Source organism: Calonectris borealis, chromosome 3 (assembly GCF_964195595.1).
Source record: "Calonectris borealis chromosome 3, bCalBor7.hap1.2, whole genome shotgun sequence".
In the NCBI taxonomy this organism is placed as follows: Eukaryota; Metazoa; Chordata; class Aves; order Procellariiformes; family Procellariidae; genus Calonectris; species Calonectris borealis.
Window position 1 is genome coordinate 104222796 of NC_134314.1, and position 18660 is coordinate 104241455.

Consider the following 18660-nt stretch of genomic DNA (forward strand, 5'->3'; position numbering starts at 1 on the left):
TGTTATTTTCTTTCCAACTCCAAATATGGAATATTTTGTCACTTTAAATCTGCAGGTAAGAAGATTAGCCAGCTTTGGAACATGGAAATGTGCTTCTAAGCAAGTGGCAAGCACCACCTCAAACACACAGCCCTGAAAGATGTGCTCAGTAAACTAGTACGATTTTTTTTTAATAAAGAGATGAGCTTCCCATTGCTCTCTCTCATGTAAAGCTCATTACGGAAGCCAGTTTCACCAGTTCACCCCCATGTTTACCAAAACTGTATACTGAGAGCTCAGACAAATAAAAGAAAATGCAGAAGTATATAAAATAATAAATATTGGAAATTATATGTTTAATTCATACAGCAAATTACCAGAGATTACTTGTACAAGTAGCCTGCAATGTCCTTAAAAATATTCTTTAACTGAGGAAAAGTTTTCTGACCTTTGGAGGAAATGCTTGCTTCTAGCTATGACTAAAAAGAGATTTCCTTCTTTCTCTGTTGTGTTAAGAATCTTTTCTTCTTATAAAGAAGGCACCACAGTGGTTTATAACTGTCATAAAAGCCTGCAATCCTTTTGAGGTTAAGCTACTCAGCTATTCAACTTTTACTACAGAAACTTTGAAATTCAAAAAGAAAAAATAATGTAAGTTTTTGAAGGACATGTGTTGCTGTAGGTGATCCTGTTAATTAAAAGTGATTGCCTGCTAGGAAATCATACTTTAAAAAGTTTCATGAATTTATTAGAACCCTGAAGGTATCTTTGTATGCACAGGGCTTTACATGCCATTTATGCAATTTTGTTTCAGATCTGTTTAAAGCTTCACTGACGCTCCCTGAGCAGGGAACAGCACTGCCAGCATTTGTATGTATTTTGGCTAATTGAATTATGTGAAAATACATACTAATGAAGCTTTACCAGTGATGTTTGCTGAGGATAGTTTAAGTCTCATTTTCTTCTATATTAGCAGTATCTTTCTGTTGCAGATTTACCTTTTTGAAAAGCACAGATTCCTATAGGTTTTTGTGCAGAAACTAAGTCCCATCTTTTTGCAGTGTTATTCAGAAAGTAGCTATGTCAATGTATATGTGAATGTATGTCAACGGACATACAGCTTTTAATAGAGTTGAAAAGAAGACAAAGAGTAAACTGATTTGAGATTAAAATATACTAGTTCGTTATTAGGAGTGAACAATTTTAAATGCAAAACTGATGAACATCTATCGTAACAATTTATTTTTCCTGTTACCAGATTTACAGATTGTATTTTAATTGGTCATTACTTAATTATCCATTTCTGCACAAATCCATCTGGCAATATTCTTATATAGACTTTTCCTCAGCAATGCTTTGCTACCCCTTGACAATGGTGTTTAAGGAATAAATGATTGAGATAGAACAGTTGTTTATTGAGTGTGGGGTTTTTTAACCTGAACCATGGGAGATATCAAAGCTGAGGTATATGAATGTATTGCACTATGAATCTATGATGGGTGGGGATCCAAATCCCTATGCTCACCAACTGACTGCAGGTATCTCAAGTTTGTCACTACTTCACAAAAGCAATCAGCTAATTGCCTAATAAAAATTGCGATCGGGTATTTGCTGTTCGCATTTTCTTTTTCAGGTCACAGACATCAGAAAACTCTTTTTTTCTTTCCTGTCATGTCATTTTTGTACTTTATAGCGTATTGCATAAACTAACCCAATATGTAGGCAGCACCCTGCCTTGGTGTAATATCAAATACTGAAATGTTAAAAGGAAAAAAAAATCCTCTGTGACTCTTACCAGCCAAGAAAAAAAGAGCTGAGGAAAAGTAACAGGAGATTTATGAAAGTTCACCGTACACTTTGATGAATGTGTGGGCAGGTAGTTTTGCACATGCTTTGGAATATGTTGTCTGTTACAGAGAAATTTATGCATGCCAGGATTGACTTGGAATGATCAGTGTTGGGGAGTTGTTGAGACTTGACTGGGCACTTGGTAACATTAGCGTTCATCTGGAGCCGCTGCGCTCTCTTTTGCTGAGCTTTTCCAGATTGACACCATTTTAAATAATATGCCAGTGTAGCTATAGACAATGTGCATGATTTCAGAAAAAAAGCATATTAATAGCAAGCAGGGGAAACTGTCATTTGGTATAATTCAATCCTCTTTTTTAACTCTAGAGTTCTTTTAAATTATTGTTCTTTGTTTCATAAAAACTGGAATCTAATTTTTTCAAGCTGGGCTTCCCAGGCTATTTACGAAATTTAATGGCAGCACCTTTAGAAACTTAAATATTTAGAGTTTGCATATGGGTGTGCATGTGCATGCGCTTCAGAGTCAAAGTTACAGGCTTGAGAATTCTGTCTATATTTTACTCTTTTAAAGTCAGAATCTGCATTTATCTGATATATCTACCAGCTGCAGCATGGACAGTTTGTTATGTAATGCATGAATAAGAGATGGATGCATTTGTGAATAACAAAGCCAAGAGTTAATACTTTAGAGGGGAATATAAAGTACAGTAAGAAAAGCAAATATGCAATTTTTATCAGTCTCCCACTAATATTGGTACTGTCGATCTAGACTATCATGTCTTTGAGGATTAAATAAATGTGTCAGTTCATCTGAATGACTGAGTGAATAATGTATTAATGTGCATTTGATGTGCACATTTACGAATATGTATCTGCCAAGCTCAGTAAAAAAATCTCTTCTACAGAGACTCTCCTTCTTTCAGAAATGATACCTCTTGAGGCATTAGAAACAAACAGGGCTTTTCCCTCAAGCTCTTATAGTCCCTCTTCACCCTCCAAAGTAATCAGATAAACATTATTGACATGTCAGCAAATTCATCATTAAATAATCTCTAACTTCCATCACTATAATAGCAAGGTGTTTCAGAAAACTTAAATGAAAGAAGCCTGCAGGTTAAGGGGAAGACTTTGTTCAGTCATGCAAGACATGTACATAATGTGGAAGAAAGCATCTGAAAAGACCCTGAGCCTTTTGAAAAATCTGTAACTTCTGACCAACAGAAAAGAAGCATATTTTACATTTTGTCTTATTTATCTGTCATGCCTCTCTGCTCAGTGCTAGTATCTTGTAACTGCTTCTGCAGCAGGAGCCACGGCCAGTTCTACTACAAGTTCTCTGCCGCCAGTACACACTCAAATACTCAGCAGCTGTTTTGCTCTGAAAAGAAAAAAAAAAGACAACCTGGTGTTGTTACCAAATGCCAAGACCCTAGTTGAGATGCAGACAATGTCTCCAGGCTCCCATTATGTTGCTTCAGCCCCGAGCTCTGAAGAGTATCGATAAGGGGCACAAAATAAAACAGGGAAATCAAGAGACGCTGAGTAATAGACCTTTGAATCTTTGTTATTGTTAGATTTACAAATAACACAAACTGGTTTGGGTAGGGAAGGGAAATCAGTTTGCAGTTCAGCATTGGCCTTGATACAATATCATTTCTCATATGTGGAAAAAAGCATATTTGAACACTGAGAGTCATCCTGGTACAATGAAAGTGAATAAATCATGGCTGCTGTATTAAAGGGTCAGCCTCTCCATACCCATGTAAAAGAGTTAGCAGTGTTCATGCTAACGTAAAGCTTATCCACCTGAATGCATAGTGTATTATATGTGCATCGAGAGAGAATAGTTTTGTGTCCTGAGTATTTTCCATCTTGCAAGATTCTCTTTCCTTTGTATCGGGCGTTTTTCATCTCTCTTTATATTTTGCCTGCAGCCACTAAAATCTTATGCTTTTGAACCCAAATGAAGATTTACATAGAAATTCTGGATTTTGAGCGAAAAGAAACTCCAGAAGCTGAAAGCCTATTTTTTGTGGATGTCAGCTTGTGCGCGTTTGCATGCAATTGTTCAGCCTTCTAGAAAGAATGTATAGTTACTTCCTCTTAAAAATGTCACCAAACCCAAAACATTTTAAGCAAAGCATACTATGCTTTACTAAAAAATAAAAAGATTTCACCCTAAATGCTCATAATTGAAACCCTTTCCTGGAAGAGATGCCTGGCACTCATCCAGCCGCAGGGCTTGCCAATCTTTGTCCCTGGGTACTGTCTGTCTCTGAGGGATGTCTGGGATTGCTGCGCCTTTTGCTAAGTCCTTGCTACATCACTGCCCTTTACCCATTCCAACAAAACGGTGGTGGCATGGTAGTCCCACCTCCCTGTCCCACTGGTGCTAGCTGCTCTCGTCCCCAGAGCAACAGGCTTCAAAATGCAAAATAACTGGAACAATTACAAAGTCAGTTTAGGGCAATTGTTTTAGATGGACAAAAGCGCGTTGCTTACTTCAGATCAAATTTTCAGTGTCTGTACAAAAATGAAAGCTAAAAATAATGTATTCAAGGAAAAACTGTGGGTTTGCCATCTTTGCATGTCTCTGTAAATACATGGGCTTATTGTGCCACTACTGAACCTGGAACTCAGTCTTCCAAACACATCCTTGGCTTCAGGTAGGGTTGTTATCTGCCTGCTTTCCAATCACACTGCCCAGTTTGGCCCACACATAGACTGATCTGTGCCTGCACAGCAGCCCTTTGTCTGAAGTGACTTGGGTTTTGTATTTCCAAGGTAGCAACCCTAGATGGAACAATAAATACTCTTTTCTGGCAACGTTTTTCTCCTTAAGATGGCCGCTTGCATCCCGTTATTTTTAAGGTAGTCCACTGAAGCAGGCTGTTGCTTTGAGGCAAAATCACAAGGAAGCCAGCTCTATATGTGGTTCCTAGGTAAAACACATCATGATTTCCCACCAGACTGGTATTACAGTAGAGATTTAATCCTTTCCCAAAAGATCCATCTTTCTTGAGCCTCAGTTCCAACCAGTAAAGTAAAGGATGGGTCATCTAGAATTAAAAAAAAAGAAAACAGACGTGGCTCTTTGCAGCTTGCAGTCCTGATATAACAGCCTCCCCAGCCTCTGGGGGATCAGGTAACAATGGGGTTTGATAATACTGCCGGAGTTTATTTGAGGGATGTTGACAAGCCTAATTGCTTGGCAGCTCGGAGCAGCTGTAGGGCCCCTGGCTGGTCTGAGGGGGGGCATTAACTCTTGGCTTGCCTGTGGGGTTCCTCATCACAGCTGAAACACTGCTTGAGAGAGGGTTACTGTGACACCGAACTGTGAGAAACGCTCCTGGAAAGCATTTGAGTCCAAAATATGGAAAGTGACTAAGAAAGATACTGAGAGGATGTAACAGTACTACAAGAATTAATAACGGATTTTAAATGGATAGCAGGTCTAGAAGTGGGCTTTCTGCATGAGTTCTCTGCACATTCAAAGTAATGTGCAGCAGTGTCAGTTCTTGCCATAGAAGCTTTTTCCTGTGTTATCCAGATAGCTAGTTGCCTGAAAAGAAAGACCAACCAAGGCAAAAAAGCCATGACAAATCATTTCTCTAACAGAGACAATGAGTCAACTTCCCTCAGCAGTCTCTCCACCATTTATTTTTACTTTTCACTGAATGTTGAGTTTTAAAGTAAATGGGAAGAATATATTTAATATTCTACTGAGAAACAGAAGTGAATAGGGAAACATAACCCAACACCAGCATTGCTGACTGTGGTATAAAACATTGCAGATGTTAGAATCTGCATCATTTCCACTTTGTGTTCTACCCTACTGGAAATGGGTCATTTGCAAGTCTAGCAGCAGGTATATAGCTGTAGCATGGCAGGGTAAAGTTGCTGTGGGAGTTTCAACTGTGTATTTCCGGATTATTTTAGTGAAAGTGAAGTCTCCATTTTGCATTACAGTGGCGGTTTTGCAAACAATTTTGTTATCTGATGTGGAAAATAAAACACACAATTGTACAATTGTTTTGAAACACAATAAAACTGCAATTCTCATTATGCAGTGACCATTTAATACAGCAATCCCTGAATTTTGTCTTAAAATTTTGGATTAGTACCTGGCATTTCACCATTTCATGGCTTGTGCTAGCAGAAGTCTGAATAGCCAGAATTTTAGCAGGAACCAAGAAACCTGCAACTCTTCACCATCACTGCCAAAAGGTCTGCATGGTGCTAGCCACAATGTCTTGCTTTTCTCAATTCTGTGTCAGCTGGGAAACAATCCTTAAAATTTGGCATGCAAGGGCAGCTCTAAGTCAGCCCACTTGGCACAACTATCCCAGGCCCAAAGGATTTCTAGGATTACTATCTTTCAGAGAGACCCAGCTGTGGCATACAGTGTTACGACTTCTCCCTGCCATGTACACGTGCTGTCCTCTTTTCTACCTGGCCCAAAACATGTGTGACATCTCCTAGTAAGTGTCAAAAGGAAACATATTCCTTCCCTTAATTATGAATCTCTTCTTCTCCTTGATTTTATCCTTATTTAAGCATTTAGGATAGTGTTTTGAACCCATTCCTGCAACATTCATGAAATCAGGAGTTTCAAGTCTGTATCATCTCTATGTTCTGTACATAAGATTTGTTTTAATTCTTTTTACAGATACTGGGCCTTCAGTGCAAGGATTTCTAACATATGAGCTGTAAATCCTAGGGGATCTGTGAGCTATTTCTAAGGAATGCCTAAGAAAAGCAAGTATATTGCAAATAGTTATATTTTCTTTGCAAGCATCTAAACAGTCACTAGAAAAATTTTCAAGGGTTACAAATCAGAAAAGGTTGAAAGCTACTGCCTTAGTGTATTCTTTCTGGGAATGTAATTCAGATATGCTTGCTGAAAAGATGACTCCCTGAGCTCTAAGAACACTGAAAGCTTCCTTTGCACAACTCATGTGATTTCTTTGTGTTTGTCATTTGGCTTGGATCAGTGAATCCCACACAGTGCATCATTTCTGATAGAAATGGCCAGAAGTGCTTATATATCAATCCACACCGTCTGCTATTCAGGGAATATTTTGGCCACACCTCTCTTTGGTGCAGACCTTTGGATTTTTCCTTTTGTGATTTGCAATGCTGACTTCTATTTTCTTGGCAATGGATAAACTCTGAATATGACAAAGATATTTTTAGCTGTACATCAACACATTAAAAACAAAGAAATCATTTCCAGTACCCATATACAAGCTAATGTATAGGAGGAGACAAGATTTAGACAGCTAGTAAACTCAAGCTGCTTTTACAGGCTCTCATGGCTGGCAGGGACTGCTTGTTTTGCACTGATTAAAGTAAAAAATACCTTCCTATCTGTTTTAAATAGTCTCTCCTTTCATCACTTCTACCAGAGAAGAATACTTTGTCTTTGTTTACTAGGTGTCTTGTCCTCTTAAAGTGCTGAGAGGATTGATAAAAGCTAATCAGTTCCAGCATTTAAGATACAGTAAATGACACAATTACCATCTGTGTATTAATGTACATCAAGGTGATTAATTTTATTTTCTTCCAGCTCAGTGAAAAAGAGCATAGTAAGGTAAAAGGGGCACTGGATTTCCAATGAGTATTTTCTCCTGCATCAATATTTTTCTTTCACCTGGGACAGTTTTGCTTTTGATTTTTTTTTTTTTTTGAATGCAGCTCTCAATTCCAGGCAACCCTACAACATGAGCCACCCAAAATGGCATTTATGCCAAAATAGCAGAGGGCCACAAAACTCAATCTGCCAGCAGCGTCCATGTGATTTCTAGTGCATAGTAAAAGCATACAGTGCTACGTAGTGCTCTGAGGACTCGGACACACACTGCACATTAAAAGTAATGCCTGCTTACTTCTATTCCCTTTGACCACAAACAGTTTTGTTCCTAAGTGGCATGTTAAGGACAAATAACTGCTTGAAACATTTCCAGGTAAATACTTCGAGGCAGCACTAATTTGAAACACCAGAGATCTGCTCAAAAATAACCTGAACACCTGTGTAGGAATCCGACACCTGGCCCTTTCTCCTTATGTGGCTCAGAGTCAGTTCTCTGCAATTCTTCGTGTCAGTCAACCCATCCAGAAGACGGGGACAGCTACAGCAACTCCTGCAACAGCCAGCGATTACTCTAGCCTTCCTTTGCTGGTACTTATGAAGTACCTTAAAAACACATGGCTGAAGAAGAACTGGAATTTTATTCTGTCATTAACTCACCCTTTGGCCTTGAGCATATTATTTACATTCCTTGTATTTTCAGTGAAATGGTCGGAGGCAAGGGGCTTCTGAGGGAGGCACTGGCCACAGTCACCATGTGAGAGCACAGATTCCTTCCAAAGCAGGGCAGTCCATTATAGTTTCCCTCTGCAAACATGGGGAAAGGCGAGAGTGTAAGTGGACACAGCATGGTCAGGCGAGCCCCACGATCTGCCTGCAATCCCCCCATTTCCCAGCTCTCCCAAGGCCGTGTGAAAAGCTGCTTACATGCTCCGGCACAAGGAGCTTGCTCCGAATGATACGCCACTGGCTCATGCCTGGCCGACGTTCCCTCGGCATCCCCACAAGCACCAACACCTGCTCTAACTAAATACACCGGGGCCTGCGTGTACCAGTGAAAGAAGGGACTTTCCATAAAAAAACAAACAAACAAACAAAAAAAGGGCGCTGGGCCCCCTGGCTCCGCTGGCACACACGGCCACGCCAGCCCTGAGGAGAGGTCTGCAACCGCCCGTTCGTTGTCGGGCCTGGTTCGGCAGGGAGGCTCCCGCTGGCTCTGCCCGAGGAAGGCCTCCCCAGGCCAGCCCGGCTTCTCGTCCCTGCTTGGCGGCCCTCGAAATAATTCGTGCCGTAGCCAGCAGATGTCAGCAAGTGATAATAAAACGCAGGCCGAGCCTCGCAGGAGAGTGTGAATTTGGGGTTGCCCACACCTGGCGTGCCCAGAGGCCTCGGGGTGCGCCCGCACATAAGTGCGCCCAGGGAAAGGCGCCCCGCGCCCCAAAATCCTCCCTGCGAGGCCCCGGCCCTGGGGCAGGCCGGTGGCCCCCGCGCTGCGCAGAGAGCCCAGGCTGCCCCGGGGCCCGAGGGGTGTCATGGGGCCTGAGGGGCGCGGGGCAGGCGGCTGCGGGGCCCTGGGTGGCACACGCAGCCTCTGAGGGGAGCGAGCAGCCTGGGCTGCATTGCTGCATTGCCATCCAGAGAAGGAGCCGTGCCCACTTTCTGTTTGCTTGATCCTCGCCTAAAACACGCCCGCTGTCCTTGAAATGAGGGGAGCTGCTGTGATGCCGACGAGGGGCCACCTGGGGAAGGGGGGTTACTGCCCAACAGGACACAAAAGCATCAGGTGAGCCTGGACTGGTGAAGACAACATGGCTGCTACCTCTCCACTAATAAATGAAACGTGCCCAAAGCACCAGTGCTTGGGAGCATTTGCTGGCACCACTCGTTTTGCAGTGTACAAATAGCCAGTATGTCTCTGGACCTGCTGACGAGCCACTGTTAAGAAGAACAAACAAAAAAACCCCAAACGGTAAGGCTCTATCCCAAAACTCTTACTGCACGGATTTAAGAATCACCTCAAGTGGCAAAATAGCATCACAGTAATCCCCATATAACGGTGCTTATATCAGTGTAGCGTAGTTTTATATAGGTTTAGATTTTAATACTGCCACAGCCAGAAGTGAAAATGGGAGTGCATTCAACTGAATAACATACTGATCCTCTGCAAAACATCAAATATATCTGCCGACACTTTTCAGAAACACTACTTAACATAAGCAGCAAGTTTCATATCAGGACTTTATGTCAGCTGCTGGGTATAAGAGTAGTTTAGTTCTTATGGTGGTTTTAGTGCCCCAGGTAGTAAATGTGAGCAGGATCCCAGACCAACATCCCGCAAGTTATTTGCTGACTGCTAACTCTATTCTGGCCTCACTAGCAGAAATAAGGGTTGGGTAGCAGATTTTAATTCTTAATGAACAACTCATCCCCTCATCAAGGAAGCTGAAGCCGTGTGAGCGTTGACAAGGCATGTGGATAATTGCTATACATTTGCTAGGGTTTTCAAGTAAAGCCTCACAACTAAGCTTGGAGTAATCTGTTTATGCACTGAGCTCCACAGGCCTTCAGGAAAGCAGAATAAAATTCAACGTCCTGGAGCCTGCAGCTGGAATTTTGAGTGAACTGCTGAACCCTGGAGGCAGACAGGTCAGCACACACCAAGAGACAGTGGTGGGTTTAAGTCTTCTTTGTGGCTCTTTGGAAAAATATCTACTTTTCTCACTTGGGGCCACACAAAATGTTATTACTCAGATTTCCAACCTTTACAGAAGGACTGGAAAGCATCTGATTAAAGCAATCAGATTACAGAAGCATTTGATTAAAAAGCAATGAAGGAAATTTTTAATAGAAATAAAAGGCATTCAAGTGGCATCATATGAGGGTCTGGCCTTGCACCTTTAAAACTGCCTAACTTGTTTTCTTCATATTGGGCCTTCTTTTCAAGTCTCAACTATCCACAAAGAAATCTTTCTCACATAGCTCAACCCTCCGATTTCACCGAGCCTGTGTGTGTGAGCTGGATAACTTAGATTTTTTGGCTGCAGTTTGAAACTTCGCATTTCAGGTGGTTTGGAATTATCTGAGCCTGAAAATGGATTGGAACTTATGCAGAAAAATGGTATTTTTCATACGAGTATGCCAAAGGCTTTGCCAGTTCCGCCCCAGCTGTCTGAATTGTCACCAAGCACAGAAAATACCAGCCCCAAAGGAATTGCTCCTTGACATTTATGGGCTGCTAAAGTGAGGTAAGACCAAACCCTTCTGCCCTGGTCCTCTCAGGGAGTTGTCCAGGCAGGGAGCACTTCATCTATGTTTAAACCAATGAAGAAGGTGAACGTGGATGAGAATAAGAATGTTGAAATTCATCAGTGTAAATTCTAGATGATGTCAGGAAGTTACAGGAAATTCCCTACTGTAAACCTATATATGGAAGGAATACAGGAAAAATGGGCAATGTGGCCGAAGAGGCTGGAGATCATCTGGCAATACCTGTTGCACTGGATTTAAGTCCATTCGGACGGACCAGAAAGTCTAAAACACAGGCCGGGTTAAAGCACTCCAGAAAGATCTATAATTTCAGGAGTAAAGGACATAAAAACGCTGCTGACTAAAATTTATAAAATCAAAGCTGGAAATCAATAAAATTAGGTTTAAAGACCAACTCATGGTATTTTACATCTCATTATTAATGGGGGTAGCTAATTCTTTAGGCTCCCACATGCCCACGACACACTAATAAAAAGTAACCCAAAGTCAGAAGATATCACTAACATTAATGTTTACCTCAATAAAACAAGGCAGAGCAGGTTCCCACGGAGGCTGTTACATAACTTGGTATTTTCTTTTATGCTAAATTGCTATTGCTACAGTAACCCCCAAAAAACACGAAACCAAGGATGTTTGCACAGGTGCAGCTGTGTTTGTTATTGCAGGGTTTCTCCCGAGGGCTGCAGTGTGGAGGAGTGGATACAGGTGCTGGGGGCCGGCCAGGGCCCGACAGCCGCAACACGGCTCCCTGTCATCTGACCCCCTCGCCCCCTGCCCCTTACCTTCCTCTGAAAATACCTCTATCATGTTGGACTATTTATCGCAAAATTTAGCAAGGGGGGCTGTAATTTGAAGGGCTTACTGGTTCCAGTGTGAGTTTTTCCATAGGGTTTCCATAGGGTTCAGACCCAGTTCTTACGTCCTTATTTGCCCATCCAGCTTGTTCGCTGTAAACTTAAACGTGTACTTGCAGGATTAAAGCAGGTGTTTCGATTGCGTGGCTGAACAGAGAGGCATTTAAACGCGTGCTTAAATGATTTGTGGAACTGAGGCCTGGAAACCCCCCAATTTCTCCTCAGCATGAAGGAAGAATCAACAAATGACACGAGAAGTTAGTCATGGAGTTCAGAGAATTACCTTACCCTCCCTGAAAGGAAATTCAGAGAAGAGGAAAGTAGAAACAAAAAAAAAGAAAAAGAAAAACAAGCCCAAAACTCTCCTCTAGCACTTCATTTTTACAAAAAATGTCCCTGGTTTCCAGAATAGTTTAATCTCTTTTCCAGTGAATAACAACCTTTCTCAAAACACCAGCACAGATGCAATGTCAGATGTGATGTTCTGACAAAGCAGGAAACAACCTTCACAGTCCAGCAGGAAGAAGGTCAGATCATCTTGCCCCTCTTTCTGCTCGGAAAACCCAATGCTGCTATAAGAACTCTGCTTGGATGTGAAAATTTTCCTTGTCCCATGGCTGCTTTTCTCTCAGCATGTGGAGGTGGACCTACCTCAACCAACGAATGCCTGGCATGATACTGCAGAATGTCCACTGTATTCTTTCTATACATTTCATGCTTAGCAATCTCCCTGTCTTTTGGCTTAAATGTCATGTTCTTCCTCCTTTAATTTCAGATATAACCCCAAACTATGAGCTATTTCTCTAGTCCAGAATGTATCAGATACTTTAATTTTTCGTAGCGGGACATTTGACACCAGGAGGAAGAGCAGCACGTTTCTCCAAAGGCACCGTTCAGCATTTTACAGTTCTTTCTAACTTACTATTCTCTATTCACATTATTTAGGTCTTTCACTGTTCCTTTCTTTGTGTTGTCAGATTTCTCTTTTAATGACTGAATTAACTCTAATGGAAAGTTCTTTCAGCTGTTTTCATCACTCCTGCTCTATTTTTTTTTCCAGACAAAACAAGGGTACATCTCAGCTGCTGATACACAGTTTCTGTTATGTCCAGAAAGCAGGCATTTTGGCAATGTCCCTTCACCCGTGGAAACAGAGTCACCCACGGGTTTCTTCAATTTTTCCAAGGATTCCCCAAAGTCCATTATCACTTCTATCCTTCTCATCTCCCTCTGACCGTAGTGGAGTCATCCTGAGCCCCAGTTCAGGAAGGGTGAGCACAGGTCCTTCAGGAATCCCAATGCACTGTTTGAATGCTGATGGCAAATAACTCAATGTGCCATAAGGCATGAAATATTTTATGACTGTAAGGAGATTTTAGTGGGAATCCTCCAGAAATATGCACGGCAAGGGGCTACCTTGGATGCAGTCCTGTCTTCCATCAGGCACTATATGTTGCTACCAAATGGATGGAGGTATTGGTGTTGCTATTTCCATCTTGATACTGCGCACTCCTTTTAGATTTTGCTTGGGCTCAGCAGCAAGCCAAGTATCTTTTCGGCTATATTTTTGGAGGTAGCACAGGTTCAACATACATTTTTGTGTCTAAAACAGTAAAAAAAATTATTATTTGTGATACCTGGGATCCCACTGCAAGGGAATGCGTGAGGAATCCTGATATTTAACAGGAGGGTAAGATTTCTAAAGAACTGGCAATGTGGTCAGACTGAAGCAGGATCAAACAGGAGAGACATCAGCACTCTTTGAGACATTGAGCTTTATATCATAAGCCTGAGATAAACTGGAATTTACCTAAAGGTCTGAATTAAAAACAAGTAACTCCTTAGAGCAAAGCTGTCTGTACTCTCGCTTCATCCCATGTCAAGCCTAGAGAGTTCTGTGATTCCTGAACAGCTATTTTACCTGCATTTAAAAAAAATTATTCTTTATAATGTTTATATAACAAATTAACATTTAAAATTTTGAAGAAAAGACAACTTTTCTATGATTGTATTGTTTGTACAATCTTAGACAGCTTTAAAATTATCAAAGTTGTAGTGAAATATAAGTAGCTACATCAGGCCATTACCATGCAGCTGTCTAAAGATTACAAATGAAGGTAGAACATATCCCTAAAAACAGAAAAATATGGATTATGGACTTGTTCTTGTAAAGGACACTCTCAGCTTCTACAAATTTCTTTAAGGGCTAGATTGTGATACTCTTACCCATGTCAAGTGATGTCTTAATACTTCATTCCAATGGGATAACTCAAATAATTAGGTATTATTCAATTTCACAAAGGTATCACAATCTAACCTTAAAAGCTGAGTGCTTTTAATGCACGATAGCACCGAGCTCATTGCAGAGAAAATTAATGTTAGACTTTTGAGGAGAATAATATTCATTTTTTTCCATAAATGATATTTTCTACCAAAAATCATCTGAGAAATTGCTTAACGTATGCGAAATCCTCTTGGGGGAGGGGAGAATAGCTCCAGTTTCACTGCCTAAGTGTCTGTTCCATTTAAAGGATATTAGCTAGCCAAATGAAAAATGCATGAATCAATCAGCAACAAGGACCTTGATCTCCGAATGAGACAATGCTGAGCTTTGAGATTTATGGTCTTGCTTCCAGAATTCCATTATTTGGAGGAACAACAACAATAACAATGGGAGATGACATCAGAATAGCGAGTGTTCTTCTTTTCCTTTCTTTTCCTGTTGATCACAAGATGCTGACTTCTGTGTCATTCACCCCTGTCAAATGAGTAAATGTTCAGTGCTTTAAAACATTACCACATGCATGCTCAGTTCAAAATAAAATGAGAATGTCTTGAATGGAAGGGCATCATTGCTGCTTGCATTTTGCACTACTAATTAGTTTATCCAGAGAACAATTACCTATCGCTTACTTTTCTCTTGTATTTCTTCTGCAGGCAGAACTCCTTTTGATTTTTACACATAGAAAACGTGTTGTTGGGAGTCATACTGCACTGATGTAGAGCAGACAAGGATTTCATTCTAACCACCTGTGATTCTTGTTTTCCATTTCCCTGGACAACTGCAGAAAACATAAGAGTTGCCCGTTAACTTTTTGATATTAACTTTATGATATCTACAGTGGGTGAAGTTCCTTCAAACATTGTCTGCCTGACAAGACCTGCCTAGCAGGCTTAAACTCTTCTGCCATAGTGCCAAAAGTGAGAGAAGGTAATGGGGGGATCGATGTACTGGAGGAGGCAAGAGGGACTCACATTAACACTGGCTGGACATGGGGACACCCTCACATAATGTGATACGCTTGTGACCATACAGCTGTGGCGTGTCCTTCCCCATTCAGGTTGGAGTTGTGCATCTTACTAGTGAGAAGTAAATCCTGTTTCAACCTGATCGCACAAAGTATGTGGAGAACCAGCAGAGCATAAATGGGGCCTTTTCTAGAGTCCAGGTCCAGACCAACCTCTGGATTAAAAAAGCTCTTATGCCACCTTGAACATCACCAAAACACTCTGGTTACATGTATATAGAGAGTTGGGTAGAGATAGATAAAGACTGGATGGAAATACTAAGAGGATAATATGTTCAACATATAGATTATTAGTTGCCATTTATAACACTAGTCCTGATATTCCTTTCAGCATGCAGCCATATATATACATTTCTGGTAAGAGAAATAGGCAAAAGTAGCTTATTGTGAAAATATGCATACATTTGAAAATGGCAGCAAAGATCAGATGCTAGTCCAGCCCTAAACTCTCTCCAAACTAGGGTATATTTGGATTTAGGCTTTGTTCAGTGCCTTGTCTTGCATGAATGGCTCCCCTCTGAGGCTGTATCCCTTCTGCAAACGTCATGGCTCAGCCAGTGTGGCAGGAAGGAAGGGTAAAGGATATGTCAGAAATAGGGGTGCTCTTGCTCCATTACTTCAGCAAGTACAGGTTATCCAAACCCTTGGTACACTCTTAAGACGCATCAAGATAACCAGCTAAACCTCTTTCCCTGATGACATGGTCCTCATTTGGGATGACAGTGAGCTTAATACAGAATATATCAAGTTAGGGAGGTAAAGCAAGAATTACATCACTTGAAACCTCCTCACATTTCAGAAGTGACTCAATAATTGGTTCTCTGCAATGAAAATGGCATCCAGAATGAAGCCACGGCTCTATATACAAATGTGTGTATAGAAAAAATAAATTCCAGGGCTAAACTGCAAAAGCAACAACTTCATTGCCATAGAATCTCTTCTGAGCAGCCTTGTACAACCTCTTGCAAATAAATCTGCACAGAACATAAGTTACTCTCTACTAGCATAGAGAAAACACTTCCAAAGAAATTGGTATGCATGCTTGCTAGCAGATAACAACGCGTTTTCTGTATTTGGGTGCCATATCCAGTAACAGAGCAAAAAAATACACATAAATGTTAGACCCGAGATAAATGTAGTAATAGACTTATTGATAAATCCATTACTTCTATGCTACTAGTTGACATGTTGTTGTGAAAAAAGTCAAAGTGCTGATACTAAACTGCAGCAGTGGTGGTGTTTGTAGCCGTGAATGTATCGTGCTATCTGCTCGGTGTTCTTCGGAGAACAATCCAGTGTGCGGCAGACAGAAAGTCATTCAGTTCTCGGTAAGAAATCCGTATCTCCTTGCAGGAACATAGTTTAAACCAAGGCTGATTTCTTTCACAGATTACTTAAACGTATATTTTAATCCTCTTTCAGCCTGAATATTTATAGCATATTACATTTGCGCTTGCTTTCCTGGAAAAACTTTTGTTTACCATGTCAGGATACATTTTACAGAACTTATGATGAAGACTATGAGGAGAAAGCAACTGTCTTCAATACTTCCGACCTGATGCAAATGTCACTGGAGTCAATATAGGAACTCCTCACTTGTTTTGGTGAGTTTAGGATTAGACCATTTAAAACACAGTATCTGTTTAAAATATCAGTATCTAATGGAAAACGGGCATGGGAAAATGCTGAAAATATGACAGCTATGAAACCATCTCGCTTGGAAAAATATTACATTAAATAATAACAAAAAAAAGTCAGACATTGTCCATCTTGTATACTTTAAGTTATTATTATTTATTAGCATCACTGAAGATGCTAGCTTAACAAGAAACTCTTATGTTTTCAGAGTTCATTTGCTCCTGCTGTTTATAGGAGCAGTTTGCTGAGCCCAGCAGTCCTCCAACTTTTCAGGTCATTTATTTCAGACAAACCAACCTTTCCCCGTCTGGCTACCGCTGCTGTCCTGAGTGATGTCACCATATAGAAGGCACTTCAATGTAGGACATCATGGCATTGTCTGGTGGTGGTTAGTTGATGACTCAGTGCCATTTCTAGGAAAAGCAAGTGACAGACAAACCCACCTGTGTATCTCATACATACCCAGGTGAATCATGTTTTGGAGAGACAGTTAGGGATAAGAAAATGGACTGCACACGAGCTCAAAATGAATCTGTAACCTTAAAGAAAAAGATCCCCATGCTTTACGGCCTTGAGGAATTAGACGGTTTGCACAGCTTTGGGAAGAAAAACACAACTCAGTGTGAGGGGAAACAGTAAAGGTAAGCAGGAACTATAGTTTCCATTTTGTGGGAAATTCTACCTTTTTGAAAGTGTTTTCCCTATTCTGAAACAATAAAATTTCTTCCCAAGTTTTCCTTGAAGTAAAATGCTAACAGAAAAAAAGTATTTAAGATTTACCCAAATGCTTTGCTTTGACTATGAAATTTTTAAAACATTTGAATTAAAATACATTTTGAAATTAAAATAAAAATGTAACATCTTTATTTCGATCAGGTATTTTTTACATAATCAGCTTTCAAGGAGTTAACATTTTCCATATATACAGTTTTCTGTTTATTTCTGAAAATTTCCAGACAGGCAGGGAGAATAACTAGGAACAGTTACCACAGAGCTTTTAAAACGTACCCCACGGCAGCAGGTAGCTACAAATACAATAAGCTTTTGCCAGTGCTCGGCACAAAGTTTCTTCACCTGCCTTTGTTGCTCCAAACGTTCTTCCAGACAGGTAATCTGAAGGAAGGGTCCATATGGTCCTGTTGATGACACTCTTTTATTTATCAATAGATTTCTACTGCAAAAAAAATGATAATGTGACTTCAGTGGCCCCCCGCGGATGGAGAAATCTGGAGATCTAAAGTTAGGTTTCCCATTTTAGCAACATATTGTACTAACTTATGATGGCTTTTCTTTTACCTAAGAGCATCACCCAATTTCCAGCATGGTTACAGCTGCAGGAAAAGACTGGCAGCTAACATAGTAATGAGTCAGTATCTATTGAGATTCACTCATTACTATTAATTTCCCCGTTGCTTCCAACTGATTCAGGAACTACTTATGGAAATTCTTCTTCTTCTGTCTTGCTGAAATCCAACACTGTTGCTGTCAAACCTGCCAACAGGCGCAGCAATGCTACTGTGATAAAATAAGTCCAATTCTATCCCAATCTTGCTTTCCTAGGGAAGAACAGAACTCATTAAATAATTATCAACTGTGACAAGAAAGTAGCTGGCCAAACACTTGCTGCTAATCTAGGCATGACAGCAGGACTATACCTTTCAAAGCAGTAATTAGCTAGATGAACAACAACATAAGTACCAGACAATGACATGGAAAGGACTGTCCCTAAAGGACAGATTCATTATACGTAGGGTTTAGTGTTTGTGTGACTTATGAATGTTATTTTGCAGTATACAATTACACTTCTGCTGCCTTTCTCTTTGTTTTCTGCACAGTTTATGGAAGGGGACAGAGAGAAAATCTGGAGCTGAAGCCACGAGAGAACAGGTGACAGAAGCTCTGCAAGACCTTCCTTAGGTTCGTGAAATGAGGGTGGCTGCATAGACCTCATGGTAGAACAACACCATCAGCCTGCACCCCCATCTTGTGGGAATGAGAAATCCGGTACTTGCACCCTCCCCTCATTTTATGCTTGGACTGATATTCACCTAGATTGTAGATTAGGTCTAGTAATCCTTATGACTTTTCTTTCTCAACAGGGCAGATTCTCAGTTGGTGTAAATTGGTGTAATGCTATTGAAGCCAGTGGAATAATATGGATTTATCCATGGCATACACCAAACCAGCAGTCAGCACCACTGCTGGTGGTGGTGTC